Source organism: Haliotis rubra, unplaced genomic scaffold (genome assembly GCF_003918875.1).
Source record: "Haliotis rubra isolate DU_JTF1 unplaced genomic scaffold, ASM391887v1 Scf113, whole genome shotgun sequence".
Lineage (NCBI taxonomy): Eukaryota > Metazoa > Mollusca > Gastropoda > Lepetellida > Haliotidae > Haliotis > Haliotis rubra.
Genome location: NW_025765037.1, coordinates 583,550 through 599,598, shown reverse-complemented (window position 1 = coordinate 599,598; position 16,049 = coordinate 583,550). Strand labels below are relative to the sequence as shown.

At 38.6% G+C, this 16,049-nt stretch overlaps 1 protein-coding gene across 9 annotated transcripts in view; it reads right to left on the bottom strand.

Annotated features, from left to right (window-relative positions):
• The window catches only part of LOC124291154 (poly(rC)-binding protein 3-like), a 380,920-nt gene that overhangs the window by 103,407 nt on the left and 261,464 nt on the right, over window positions 1–16,049 (bottom strand). Inside the window, exon 1 of one of the 9 annotated variants that reach the window (XM_046728110.1) lies at window positions 230–536. The exons of the other annotated variants lie outside the window; for them this stretch is intronic. The gene's annotated coding sequence lies outside the window, so the exon portion shown is untranslated. Of the gene's footprint in view, window positions 1–229; window positions 537–16,049 lie in introns of those variants that run through there. 9 annotated transcript variants of the gene reach the window in all.

The window sequence follows — 16,049 nt, the reverse complement described above, 5'->3', positions numbered from 1 at the left end:
TGTATAGTTGCTGGAACAACTACGGAATCAATACAACTGAGAGAAAGAGAGGGAGAGAGCGACGATGGAAGAAAGCACATGGTTAGAGGCAGACAGGCTGACTGGCAGGCAGGCAGACCGGCATCAACAGACTCCTGGCCCATGATAGACTGCAAGGAGGGCTACACACGTGCTCTTCCCCCCCCACAGCAGAAGTAGAAGACAATGGAGAAAGTGAAAATCAACTCACCTGGTCTGCTATCACAGAAATGCTGGACGTCCTCGCTAGGAGGCTTATTGCTATGTCCCTGTGGCCTGATTGTAAACCAGTGTTGGCATCTACATTACTGGAGAGATCGGTCACAACATCAGATAACCAGAAGCTCTCATATCAACAGTCAACTTCCTCTCTCTAGCACCGTTTCTTGTCTGCCGGTGTGAAGGAACTAGCTCCTAGGGGAGAGAAATCTCTGTATGAAACCTTATCTATCGCGCTAGTGAAGACAAAATCTGGCGTTGCTTTGAGTTGCTGTGGCGGCATTCTCTGTACCTGGCTCTGCCAGCCTGTCTTCATTTGAATAGGCATTCATGCACTCCTACAGGGGGAAGCCCTTGCCATGGCCCAAACCACTCACTCAGAGGGGAGGCAGGATAGCCCAACAGCTCCAGTATCTGAGAATAATCATCAATTTAGCTGCTTCACTAAGCCCTCTTGACATTCAAAATCAATAAAGGATTATGTGAGAATAAATCAATATATTTGCCCAGAATTGATCAGTTTAGTGACCTTTGAAAGTCGAGTACAAATGACCACTTGTCCCTCAATGCCATCATGGACCGGCCCACAGACATTGTTTTCAGTCCCAGATGGCAGTGTTAACACAGATTGTGCCTGTTTCAACAAGGGGAGCCAGGGCTAGGCAGTCTTCACTATAAGGCAAGGGAGTGCCCCACTATTGGGAAAGCCCTTGCTAACCAAGTAATGATTTAAAGCTGAGCAACATTCTGGTCATTGATGTTGTGAAAATAAAAGCAGGCTAAATGTCCTTTCTTAAGTGCTTGATGCCAGGTAACTATGTCTTGTGAAGCAAGTCTGGTAGAAGGAAGAGATACCAAAACCGTTTATTGCAGTGCAATGCCATCAAAAGTGCCACAAGCCCTGACTTCCACTTAGCCTCCAGGTGTACATAATACTGGAGAAGCCGCAGCAAATTCCAAGACAGGAAAATTGGAAATAACTAAGTTCCCTCAATTAAATAAATGAAGCAGTTTTAATAAATAACCAACACCAGTACACCAAAAGACTATAATAACTCCTAAGGCCTTTGCTATAGTTGTAGCTTGGAGAATGGTGTCACTGTTTCTTGAAGGAATGCTACACAAGACCTATCCTATCTTATCTCATCTTAATGAACTGAACCCTCCCAATTCGTGTTCCATTAAAATAATAATTAATATACCTTATAAGCCTGATTAGTTAAGGGTTGACATTGTATAAACACTTAGACATAGAACTGAACATAATCACATGATCAAAGCCGTGAAACTATATAGTTTTCAGTCAGTCACCATGAATATTCTTAAAACTAAAATTCAACAAAGTTACCAGATATCCACACAGATTTATCTAATTTCCCGAACTTCTACATACAGCATGCCACATACATCCTCTCATCATTATTGCAGTAAGCCTCTCAAACATAGACTTTCCCCAACTTGTGTTCTTGCCTGCCACATCCCGTGATCATCTACAGATGTATTGACATTCTAGCAAGTCAAATAAGCTAATATCTTGTTGAAGCCAAACATAGATCCCCTTTCTTGACTGTGATTTCCTTAATGGAATGACAATACCAGATACTGGGTGTGGCACTGATAGACGGACATCTGGGTCAAGATGCGATACACTTGCCAGTGATAAGCTGATCAGTTTTCTCTTTGAGGAAGTAAAATATGAATGAAGTCTGGGTGGATAATTGAAGTAGAAAGTGTATTGAAGTTCTGCACCAAGGAAATAAACAGGATGCAATTATGCATAGCGTGCACTTTGTAGACATTTCCACAAGCACATCTACACATGTACATATGGATACATAAACACGCATGTGTCAGTTTACATCGTGTTCTTGTTAAATGCTGACCTCTGTTTTTACATTCTGTCTCTCTACTTCAGATTAAACACAAAATTGGATGTTTATTACCAAAAATTGAAACTAAAACCTCATTACAGGGATACAAATGCCCTTGTCAATAAATAACACAGCTCTAATAACATATTAGTAATACAATGATTTATTTATAATATAAAAACAGTTATCTTCAAGTCTGTAAACTTCAGCTTGATCAAATATTGTTTATTTGTAACTTATAAACAAAAATACTACATTTGCTGAAGTTCTGTTTCAATGTTATTTGGACCATTAATGAGGAGATGAAAGTTTTTGTATCAAGTTGAACATAGGTGTGTTTGCATCGTCCATGACAGTAGCCCGCTGCAGCATGCGTCCAATGTATGTGGAGGTGCAAGTGTACAGGATACAGCCTGTATATCCTGTTGCCTGTGTTACTGACAGATAACAACTTCTTATCACATCCTTCCCTGTAGCATGGCTTTGTCCTGAAAGACTGTTTACCACATTTTCTCATTGCCACTCTTTGTTATATTTGTTGAAAAACTTGGTGGTGGGGTAGCCTAGTGGTTAAAGCATTCACTTGTGATGCCGAAGACCCGGGTTCGATTCCCCACATGAGTACAATATGTGAAGCCCATTTTGGGTGCTGTGAAATTGCTGGAATATTGCTAAAAGAGGCGTAAAACCAATCTCACTCGCTCACTCTTCGATAAACTATCGCTTATCATCTTAATGTTTTAGACCATATCCCACCAATTCCTTTACAAAATTGGTAAAATAAGTTTAAATGTTTTCTGCATTTATCAGGTTTTCTTTGAAAAACTATCACTTATCATCTTGATGTTTTAGACAATATCCCACCAATTTCTTTACAAAATTGGTAAAATCAGTTAAAATGTTTTCTGCATTTATCAGGTTTTCTTTGAAATACTATCACTTATCATCTTGATGTTTTAGACCATATCCCACCAATTCCTTTACAAAATTGGTAAAATAAGTTTAAATGTTTTCTGCATTTATCAGGTTTTCTTTGAAAAACTATTACTTATCATCTTGATGTTTTAGACCATATCCCACCAATTCCTTTACAAAATTGGTAAAATAAGTTTAAATGTTTTCTGCATTTATCAGGTTTTCTTTGAAAAACTATCACTTATCATCTTGATGTTTTAGACCATATCCCACCAATTCCTTTACAAAATTGGTAAAATCAGTTAAAATGTTTTCTGCATTTATCAGGTTTTCTTTGAAAAACTATCACTTATCATCTTGAATGTTTTTTAGACAATATCCCACCAATTCCTTTACAAAATTGGAAAAAAACGTTTATTACATTTGGTTTCTTCTCCATCACAAGAATCATCATCCCAAGACAACAATTCCCACAACTACTACAAAATAAAACATCAACACTCTACAAACATAAACTCTGCTAACAACACACATGTAGGTGATGTTTTCAACATCATTCTTTTCTTGTATTTTTTCTAGATTACTCCTTTGATATTTCTAGAGGCACGTCTCCTACCGAGCCCACATATTCCCACACAACCAGATATAATTTATCACAGTAACCAGAACGGATCTTGCAATCAACACACGAGTACAACATGGTTATGTAGCCAAACAATTATGCATACAGAGATCAACCACTTTGTCATCCTTGCTCGTAGGCTGCTTCTGCAAATTTGAAACTCCATAAGTCAAGTCTGTCGTGATGATTACTACAGCTCATAAAATGGTTGTTGTTTAATGCCACACGTGGCAATATCCTGGCTACAATGGCCTGTAGATACATAACAGGGATTGATATTATGAACGACAACCCATGCCCCTGGGGTAGAAGAGCACGTTATCAATTGCCCTGACCACCAGAACAAGGCAGTATTCTTATTACCAGCGGTTGATATTATGAGTGACAACCCATGCCCCTGGGGTAGAAGAGCACGTTATCAATTGCCCTGACCACCAGAATAGGGACGTATTCTTATTACCAGTGGTTGATATTATGAGTGACAATCCATGGGGTAGAATGTCACGTTATCAATCACCTTGACCACCAGGATCAAATGCTATTGCTTAGTACTGGTGATTAATATTATGAACGACAATCCATGGAAGAAAATGTCACGTTATCAATCACCTTGACCACCAGGATCCAGTGCTATTGCTTATTACCAGTGATTAATATTATGAACCACAATCCATGGGGGAGAATGTCACGTTATCAATCACCTTGACCACCAGGATCCAGTGCTATTGCTTATTACCAGTGATTAATATTATGAACCACAATCCATGGGGTAGAATGTCACGTTATCAATCACCTTGACCACCAGGATCCAGTGCTATTGCTTATTACCAGTGATTAATATTATGAACCACAATCCATGGGGTAGAATGTCACGTTATCAATCACCTTGACCACCAGGATCCAGTGCTATTGCTTATTACCAGTGATTAATATTATGAACCACAATCCATGGGGTAGAATGTCACGTTATCAATCACCTTGACCACCAGGATCCAGTGCTATTGCTTATTACCAGTGATTAATATTATGAACGACAATCCATGGGGTAGAATGTCACGTTATCAATCACCTTGACCACCAGGATCCAGTGCTATTGCTTATTACCAGTGATTAATATTATGAGCGACAATCCATGGGGTAGAATGTCACGTTATCAATCACCTTGACCACCAGGATCCAGTGCTATTGCTTATTACCAGTGATTAATATTATGAGCGACAATCCATGGGGTAGAATGTCCATGGAGTAGAATGTCGTTATCAATCACCTTGACCACCAGGATCCAGTGCTATTGCTTATTACCAGTGATTAATATTATGAACCACAATCCATGGGGTAGAATGTCACGTTATCAATCACCTTGACCACCAGGATCCAGTGCTATTGCTTATTACCAGTGATTAATATTATGAACCACAATCCATGGGGTAGAATGTCACGTTATCAATCACCTTGACCACCAGGATCCAGTGCTATTGCTTATTACCAGTGATTAATATTATGAACCACAATCCATGGGGTAGAATGTCACGTTATCAATCGCCTTGACCACCAGGATCCAATTCTTATTACCAACATAAGTTACTGGGGATCTATTCTAATCCACAGTCCCAATGTGTGCTTTGAAAATGTCACTTAAAAATATCACAATTGTCACATCCTCTTTCAGCAACTTGACAGGTCTCACCCAGATCGTTCCTATTCTCCAATTACTTTTCCTCATCTTCTTCTAAGTGTAGCAGTTCTTTCATCATATCATGACCTTACATGCCTGGTACCTTCCACCTCTCATTGCTACTTCTCGTATTCCCGTCTTCATTACATTGCTGCCTTACTTCTAATGAACATATTAAGGACCATGCATAGCTTTGGGGTCATATTTTTGTTGAGAGGACTAAGCACACAGTTTATAAAAATGTTCCCAATAATGTTCATGACCCTGAGTGAGTGAGTGAGTGAGTGAGTGAGTGAGTGAGTGAATTTGGTTTTACGTCCCTTTTAGCAATATTCCAGCAATATCATGGTGGGGGACACCAGAAATGTTTCATGACCCTATATTATTTTTCAGTATATATGAGATAGAAATTAGCATGTCGTCTTTGTTATCCTGAGACTTTTGTTTCGTTGAATTTGCATTAAGTAGAACTCTGTCATGTTTCATTGTATGGGGTTTTGTCTGGGGGACACCAGAAATGGGCTTCACACATTCCAGTACCCATGCGGGAATCGGCATGATATTTTTGGGAGAAATGGAACGCTTTAACCACCAGGCTACCTAATCACCCCTTGAAGCCCCGTTAAGATCCAGGTGAGAACCAGTCTTCAGCAACCAATGTTGGATGTGTCTGGATCAGGGTCAGGCTTGCTGCCGTGGTTGACACATATCAGTGTATCACAACTGATGCTCATGATGTTAATCACAGGATTGTCTGGTACAGACCACCATCATATAGCTGACAAATTAATGAGTGCAGTGTTAAACAAACAAAAACCTTTCTGACTGACTGACTGAGTTTAGTTTTATTCCAGCAATATTCCAGCAATATCACGGCGGGGGACACCAGAAATGGGCTTCACACATTGTGCCCATGTGGGGAATCGAACCCGGGTCTTAGGCGTGATGAGCCAACGCTTTAACCACTAGGCTACCCCACTGCCCCAAAACCTTTCTGAAGGTCCTATGGTGGGTCTGTGGTGGTTGATCTTATCGTCACACAAACATATAACCAAAACATTTCTTTGTTACTTGTGGACTCTATGACAAATTGTTCCATGTGTAGCTAGAGGCGTGTGTGGGAATTTCTGAGGTGAATGTTCGTCTACACCCCTCAACCTTTGGTCTAATTGTGTACAGCCTTGCTTGTAAGATCTCTACATGTGACATGTGTAACTCCTAATCTTTGGTAAGGATCAGTTTCCAGATGGTCAGGTTTAATTAAAGACACCAGTTATTTTACAAAACCTTACTGATACTTATGTTGTATGTCAAATTCACTGAATTATTTCATTAATGAATGAGATTCCTTGAGTCTTTCAGTACAACTTTACAGACAAAACACTATGGCTTCTTTATATACTAATTTAAGGTAAAGAAAAATCTATTGTTGTAATATCCCCATGACTAATTAATTAAAGTACCAGGGTTTTATGTGACGCGCAAATGTAGAGAATGAACGCAGAAAAAAAAGTCACTGTATCCACAGGGACGCACATTATTATTCACTGTACCTACAACATCTCTAACTTTGCTGAGAGTTTGGCCATTTCTTTTAGAGCAGTTACCTCATTTCACAAATCAGTCCAGAATATCAATGATTCATTCCAGGCTGTAAAGAAATTATAAAACAATACAGTTCTCCACACCGTTACTTCACATGACCCTCCCATTGCCTGCAAGGACCCTAAAACTAATAATTAGGGGAAGGATAACAGTATATGGATGATGCATTACCAGAGGAAGGATAACAGTATATGGATGATGCATTACCAGAGGAAGGATAACAGTATATGGATGATGCATTACCAGAGGAAGGATAACAGTATATGGATGATGCATTACCAGAGGAAGGATAACAGTATATGGATGATGCATTACCAGAGGAAGGATAACAGTATATGGATGATGCATTACCAGAGGAAGGATAACAGTATATGGATGATGCATTACCAGAGGAAGGATAACAGTATATGGGTGATGCATTACCAGAGGAAGGATAACAGTATATGGATGATGCATTACCAGAGGAAGGATAACAGTATATGGATGATGCATTACCAGAGGAAGGATAACAGTATATGGGTGATGCATTACCAGAGGAAGGATAACAGTATATGGGTGATGCATTACCAGAGGAAGGATAACAGTATATGGATGATGCATTACCAGAGGAAGGATAACAGTATATGGATGATGCATTACCAGAGGAAGGATAACAGTATATGGATGATGCATTACCAGAGGAAGGATAACAGTATATGGATGATGCATTACCAGAGGAAGGATAACAGTATATGGATGATGCATTACGAGGAAGGATAACAAGCATAACAGTAACAGTATATGGGTGATGCATTACCAGAGGAAGGATAACAGTATATGGATGATGCATTACCAGAGGAAGGATAACAGTATATGGGTGATGCATTACCAGAGGAAGGATAACAGTATATGGATGATGAGGAAGGATAACAGTATATGGATGATGCATTACCAGAGGAAGGATAACAGTATATGGGTGATGCATTACCAGAGGAAGGATAACAGTATATGGATGATGCATTACCAGAGGAAGGATAACAGTATATGGGTGATGCATTACCAGAGGAAGGATAACAGTATATGGATGATGCATTACCAGAGGAAGGATAACAGTATATGGGTGATGCATTACCAGAGGAAGGATAACAGTATATGGGTGATGCATTACCAGAGGAAGGATAACAGTATATGGATGATGCATTACCAAAGCTTTACATGATTCTCACCTAAATTCATATTCTGAAATAAGATCATCAGACATGGACCTCCCCCATTCCAAGAACACCTGGTGTCATATTCATATTCCTACAATAATTCATGAGTGCAGTTCTTTTAATTTGTTTCTTCCTTACGCAAATACCCCGAGAGACTGATGTTTTAATCACCGGTAACAACAGACTTACAAAACACACATTTTCCTCCTCTGGCCCTGTTGGCTTTCATTTTTATCCATCAAGAACTCTTTGATGCTGTCTGATACCATGCATTAACCATCGCCATAACACAACAACATCCACAATATGTGCCCAAGTGTCTTTTTGGCAAACTTAATGCACCTAATGGCTCCATATTCATAAAAAACCATTATTTTCATACAGGTAAGTTTACACATTAATAGCAATAATGAGACTCATAGCCAGAGTGAACACCACACCACTCTCCAGCCGCAAATGAATCCCGAAACGACTCATGTTGCCCTTTCTGGCGCTGACAATGTTGCCCGGTCTACGAAGCCCGGCATAACGTACCATCACTACCCACAACCGCCAACCGCGCACCTATGCACATCCCTACAGAACCCTTTGAAGACGTTTTCTCTAACAAATCTTCACTGATTAGGAGAAATGTTTACAAAGTTTGATGACTTCCCCAGCCACGGGGATCAGAAGCATGGCTGTGTGCACTAAGCTATGGAAGCTTGTAGCATATTCTCCACTACCAGACATTCTTGACAGCAAGGGGGAGGCCGCTTGACTCTCCACCATGAGACAGACACTCAACAATGTTTATATAGCTGCACATTGTGTTCCCCTTGGTTTAACAGCAAGGAGATGAGTGAAATACTTCTAAAATCTCAACCCACATCACAGGAATCACAGTTTTTCTGTGATAGTTATGGGAAGGTTGTTTCCATGTCATCTTCAAGATAAGACCTGGATTTAATGACTTAAATCACATATATTTACATCATGTTTTTGCCCCATTAGAGTCATTTTCCAGGTAAAAGGGGTCAGGTTTTTGATGGTGGAAGATACTATCTTCTGTACAAACATTTTTGACAAGTTAATTACTCATATGTCATTGTGTAGAGGTTAAGTATTGGCTCCAGATGCTGTTTCAGTATTGGGCGACAAAGTTTACAACAGAAACAAAGATCAATATTTTTGTAGACTTCATAGGCCAAAATGTCAAGTGAGTGAGTGAGTTGGGTTTTATGCCGCTTTTAGCAATATTCCAGCAATATCACAGCGAGGGACACCAGAAATGGGCTTCAGACATTGTACCCATGTGGGGATTCGAACCCGGGTCTTCAACGTGACAAGCGAACCACTAGGCTACCCCACCGCCTCCCAAAATGTCAAGATTTAGGGTACAGAACAAATAGTAGAATTAAATTTCAAAGAAAAACAGCATCCAGACTTGATCATATCCACACACCCGTGACGGTTTCTGAATATAAAGCACCAAAACTATTTCCCTAACTACATACAATCTCTGCTAAAATTAGTGTTGGATGCTGACAATATCACAAGCATATGTTTATTAATCATGATCAGTGACGATACCTGGGGTTCACGGAAAGGTGAGCATATCCTGCCCCACCGACATTATTGAACACTGTTCAGATGTGTTCAAGGAACAAACCAATCCTGATTTGTTGAGAAATATCACTATCAAGACAGTCAATACATAACACTGATGATAGCAACAATATTTAAATATGCGGTCATGATAAACATTTTCTTTAACTAGGAGTATTTCTACTGACGCTTAACAAAAAACGTCTAAATATTCATGTTAGAACAAACTGTGAAGATTGATACTACCAAAAAGAATTAAAAGAACACCGAATTCTTTCCCATTACAAGAGTGAATCTGTCATGCTATGACAGCTTAACCATAGCAATAGGAAATATTGGATGTTTTGAACTTCTTTTCAGTAGTACAGTCTGAGAGAATAATTCATTTTCTGTTCCTTGTGTGAATATCAATAAACAGTTGAAAGATCACTTGAATATGTATCAGTCTTCCGTATTTGATTAAAATATCCCTTTTTCATTTCATTATTTATGAAAATCTCACTGAAAATAATACATTTTCCAAACATTCTTTTAAATCAAAACTGACAAATTACACCGAGATTGTTTGATCTTATGGAAATGATATTACATCGTGCACATGAAGGCAGAATGTGACAAAACAGAGGGAACTATCATCAATGACTCATACGATACCCTGAACTGTCCATTTATCTCCAACTCATGAGAATATCCAGTACAATAGCGACACACTGTTGAATATTAATGAAGACAGGTGGAGCTTAAGCATGCTCACTCACAGGTATATAACTCTCCTACATGCAATTATACAAGTTCAGAACTGCAATAACTGTATACATAACTTGAAATTATATTTTTCTCTCGATAGATTGGCAGCCTTCTGTGGACCTAAGCCTCTTTATCATGCTTGCACGTAATGTCGTTTTCTTCGCCTGTTAGTTAACACTGGAAAGTCTTGCCAGTATAAATAATAAAGAAGTTACTATAGAAAAATGCTTCCATATGTTTAATAAGAACAAACGATGCTGCATAAACATGGATCCAATCTGTCAAACGTAGTGGCTGAGTACCAAGTATCATGAATTCCTCACATTGAGGCACGATAAAAAAACATTACACTTCCATTAACTATAAAAACACAATCACCAAACCCTTTACATCTAACTGAACATGCATATCTACAAGAGTTGTTATTCTCTCATCACAAAACACATCTCCTTCAACTGACTTGGTCCTATACATATGTACAACTCACAAGTAGCCATATTCTCTCATCACAAAACACATCTCCTTCAACTGACTTGGTCCTATACATATGTACAACTCACAAGTAGCCATATTCTCTCATCACAAAACACATCTCCTTCAACTGACTTGGTCCTATACATATGTACAACTCACAAGTAGCCATATTGTCTCATCACAAAACACATCTCCTTCAACTGACTTGGCCCTATACATATGTACAACTCACAAGTAGCCATATTCTCTCATCACAAAACACATCTCCTTCAACTGACTTGGTCCTATACATATGTACAACTCCTTCAACTGACAGTAGCCATATTCTCTCATCACAAAACACATCTCCTTCAACTGACTTGGTCCTATACATATGTACAACTCACAAGTAGCCATATTCTCTCATCACAAAACACATCTCCTTCAACTGACTTGGTCCTATACATATGTACAACTCACAAGTAGCCATATTCTCTCATCATAAAACACATCTCCTTCAACTGACTTGGTCCTATACATATGTACAACTCACAAGTAGCCATATTCTCTCATCACAAAACACATCTCCTTCAACTGACTTGGTCCTATACATATGTACAACTCACAAGTAGCCATATTCTCTCATCACAAAACACATCTCCTTCAACTGACTTGGTCCTATACATATACACACCTCACAAGTAGCCATATTATCATCATAAAACACATCCAACTCCTTCAACTGACTTGGTCCTATACATATGTACAACTCACAAGTTGAGATCCCAAAATTACTGTCAAACCCTGAATTATCAATCCCTGTCATCAATCACAAAAAACTGTAGACCAATCCTGGCAACGGCATGATAATTTTATCCAATTCCAACCCTGATGTGTTAAACTGGATGTGTTGGATTCTAATATGTCAAACTTAATTGGGTTGTTTAAAATATGATACAGCATTAAAGATCAAAGAGAGGAAGCCACTGATTAACCTGAATAAAACCACACTCCCATGATTAAGTAACCATGTTCTTAAATAATATTAACCCTGTATAACTAATTAATAGCAACACCTTCTTTCAAAGAATTATCTAAGACTACAAATCTGAGAAAGTACCCATGTGGGTGATTTATCAGTCATGTGATCTCCTTTAAAGTGCATTATATATAATCACATGACTGCAATGTGTTTACAAATTGCAATATGTGGAAGGTGAAACAGGATTACGTTAATTTGTAGCAATAATCCTGGTACTTCATAGCCTCATTACTTATATATACTTATGTTCATAGTAAAAATGGTTTTATCACTACAAAAATAGAAATCTTATCAATACAAAACAGAAATGTTATCAGTACTAAAATCCCAGTAGATGTATCAAAGACCATGTACTGATAAAATCTCTGGATGTACGCACTCGACTCACTCTCAAAAGTCCCAAAGTGCGGGTCAGAAGAAATGTGCAAAGGCAGAGGTGACCCCTAAACACTTCAGCACGAAGAAGGTATTAATCCGTGAGGGTAGAACACGGCTAAACGACTAAACCTGTTGGATAACTGGTAATGAGATGCTTCCATTCGAAAAAAATGGAAATTATCTGTGAAGACAATTGAGATCAAGTATGAGTCTGTTAAGGTACTTAATACATCTGGGAAATCTGGAGTCAAAGTTGTCCAGGAATTTGGTATCCCGCACAACACACTTTCAACTTGGCCTTCCATGCACATGTGGCATGCTGCTTTCTAAGGGTTGGGTCAGATGTTTAGAAGGTTGAGCTGGATGTGTCAGACCTATGACAGTCACACTACTTTCAGGGTTCCAGAGTTCAGGACAATGAGTGAGTGAGTGAGTGAGTGAGTGGGTGGGTGGGTGAGTGAGTGAGTGAGTGAGTGAGTGAGTGAGTGAGTGAGTGAGTGAGTGAGTGAGTGAGTGAGTGAGTGAGTGAGTGAGTGAGTGAGTGAGTGAGTGAGTGAGTGAGTATGCTTTTAGCAATATTCCAGCTACATCACGGCGGGGGACACAAGAAATGGACTTCACACATTGTGCCCATGTGGGGATTCGAACCCAGGTCTTCAGCGTGATGAGCGGACGCTTTAACCACTAGACTACCCAACCGCCCCTCAAGACAATGAGGTTAAACTGTAAATGAAGGGATCGGTGTTAATCAGGGTTGGCACCAGGTGTTTGTGATCTTGGTAAGCAGTGTGTGAAATTTATGCTGGTCCTGTGGTCCCTGGCTAGTAAAAATTCACCTGGACCACTAAAAGATAAGTTTGCAGTGGTCGTGGTGGCCAGTGAAATTTGTATTGATAGTTAAGTAAATCTACGAATGTTATTTTGGACCAGTGAAGTACAGACAGGACCGCTAGTTATTGTCCTCTCACTGGCCCTGTGGTCTAGTGGGAAATTTGGAAAGGTTTCTTTCCCTGGGTAAGCATGTCCTGCTACACAATGGTTTTAATCAAGTGAGTGTTTGTTACTTAAAGCTGCACGTGACACTATTCCAAGCATGGTGGCAGCCTGTAAGAAGTCAAGACTGGACAAGGTAATCCAATGAATAGATTATGTCAGTATTTTTAGAATAGCAAACCAGTAATACAGTAAAATCTCACAAGATACAAGATATTTGATTGCTCAAACATTCCCCGTAGAAACAGTGACAATATCGCATTAACTTATCTGCTTCTCCCAGTATATTTATGTGGGACATCTATACAAAATAAATCTATAAATTCTTGACTATCGATAACTGTTCCTTATATTTTTTCTAACGCTATATTTTTAATTGTTACTTAAGCACACTATCCTGTATCAGGTAAGTGAGCGTTGATGTCTGATGCTGGCATGCTATTCCAGGTTGTAAAGCTCTTGTTCCTTATCATCCCGTCAAATATTGTGAAGTTGTCACGGTTCGCAAACAGAGGGTTTAGTTTCATCTTGATCTGATAATAATTTCTGCAGCTAAATGGTGTCTTTTTGTTTGTTGATAGTGAAAAGGGTTGTGAACAGTGGAAATTGCCGACTATGTTTTCTCTACAAACATTTCTTGTGACTTTTGAGAGCTATCAGCTTCCTTGGCGTGTAGTCTAAGAAAATGACGTATCTCCATTGAGGAACTGGCATTGATGGTGATTCATGGCTTTGTAAAACCATCTCAAAATAAATAGCACAAGCTCTTTATGATCGTTATCTGTATAAATTACGCCCTTTTTCAGCACCAATTTCATCTCAAGATACTTAAACAAGATACACGATTCAGTCACTCATTGGTTCACATAATGATTTCATAGCTATGCATTGATCTCATTAAAACAGCCATGTGTAATGTATACTACTCAAAATAAGTCAAAGAACAAGGATTCTTTCATAATACATGTAGTCTGGCATGCCATGGAGGTTTAACTAGATTAATATGAAAGAATAAAGTGTTCCTTAACTTTTCTGAGCAGCGTAAGTGGTCCTGATACAAGTAAAACAATGATTCCATCAAACCCTACATTCATCCTTCCATCCTTCATTCCATCTTTCTTTCCTTCCATCCATTCTTTCACTCCATCCATCCATCCTTCCTTTCTTTCTTTCTATCCATCCATCCATCCATCCAATCATCCATCCAACTCAACCAATCTACATACTCACATAAAAAGTCATATCTGAGTCAATCTGATAATAAATCAGATCACACTTAAACAATTTCAATGAGCTATTGACTTTCTTTGTACATATTAACTTTGACAACAAATATTAAGCTTCTCACACCATTGAGAAAATCACAGCTCTGGTGCATCATCAGATCAGTCCAAATGTTGCCAACAATCTGTTCCTGAACACACCTTCTACAGCACCCACATCATAAAACAGTGTGGTTGCTATGGTAACACATTTTCTTTCATTCCCCATAAAAAAACAGCAAATATGAAAAGAGTACTGTGTGGATAATATTTCTAAGCATTCAGTCGAGCCTCTTTCCCTGCATAAGAAAACTTTGGCTAAGAATTTGTGTCCCATTGATTAAACAAGGCTGACAGTGTTAGCCACAGCAGGTCTCACGCAACAGCTGGTGCTGTTTGAATGCAATACAAGACAAACAATACTGGATACTAGGAGACACCGGTCAGTATTGATTCAGTATTGATAATGCTGGTCGATATTGGAAGTTTTCATTACATTTTATGAAAGTGCTGTGAGACATCTGCAGTGAGCTTTGCTAAGGCCTCAAGTAGTTACATTACGCTGCGACAGATCATGCCTTTGCTGTTGGTTGAGAGGGCACTTGTTGAACTTAAATGCAGAAGAGAAATGTAATTGAAGTGAAATTAAAACCAAGAACACAGGTGTTAGTCCAATCAACTGGAAGTCCTTTACACAAGATCACCAAAATGTCAAGAATATTATTTTAAATCTGAAGAAACTACCTCTTCTTAACAAAAAGAGCGTAAATAAAATAATAATGACTTCCTTACAGCAACAGTTCTGGAAAGAGTGTACTTAAAATGCAACATGATATTAATTTCAATAGTAAGTTTCTTTCACAAGAAATACTGTTTGGTGATCATTATTGAAACTGGAAGTATTATTAGATTTAAAAGAAACAGATACTGATTTGCTTATAAACAGGAGGTCTTGTGCTTCTATGGTGAAAAAATACCAACACACTTAGAAAACAGATACCGGGATTCACTTTTCAATACTTACTTTGTAAAATGGCCTTAAAAATCAAATTAAGTTGTTCTGGTTAATTAGACACCAGATAATGAAACACAACAAAGTTGCCTGACATGGCTGACTCACATTTGACGTGTTTGGTGGACCTTATCACCAAAACGCATCTTTTCTGATTTTGAGTTAGAGCCGATTATGAATTTTCATATGCAACTGTATATTTTTTTGGTAATATTCCCCAAAGTATGGCCATAAAACAGAAGCTAGCAATATATGATATAAAGCTCTGTTAAAACCATCAAGCTGTCAAAATTGATATGGAGTTGGGCAAGTTAAGTTAGTCAACAAGAAGTTTAATACTGTCTTTAACAGTATTTAAGTAACATTACAAGTAGTCCGCTTAGTGTGGGAGGCAAGAGAACTATTTTGTAAACGTGGTGAAATGTTGAAACGAAAAAAAACAAACACACTTATGATT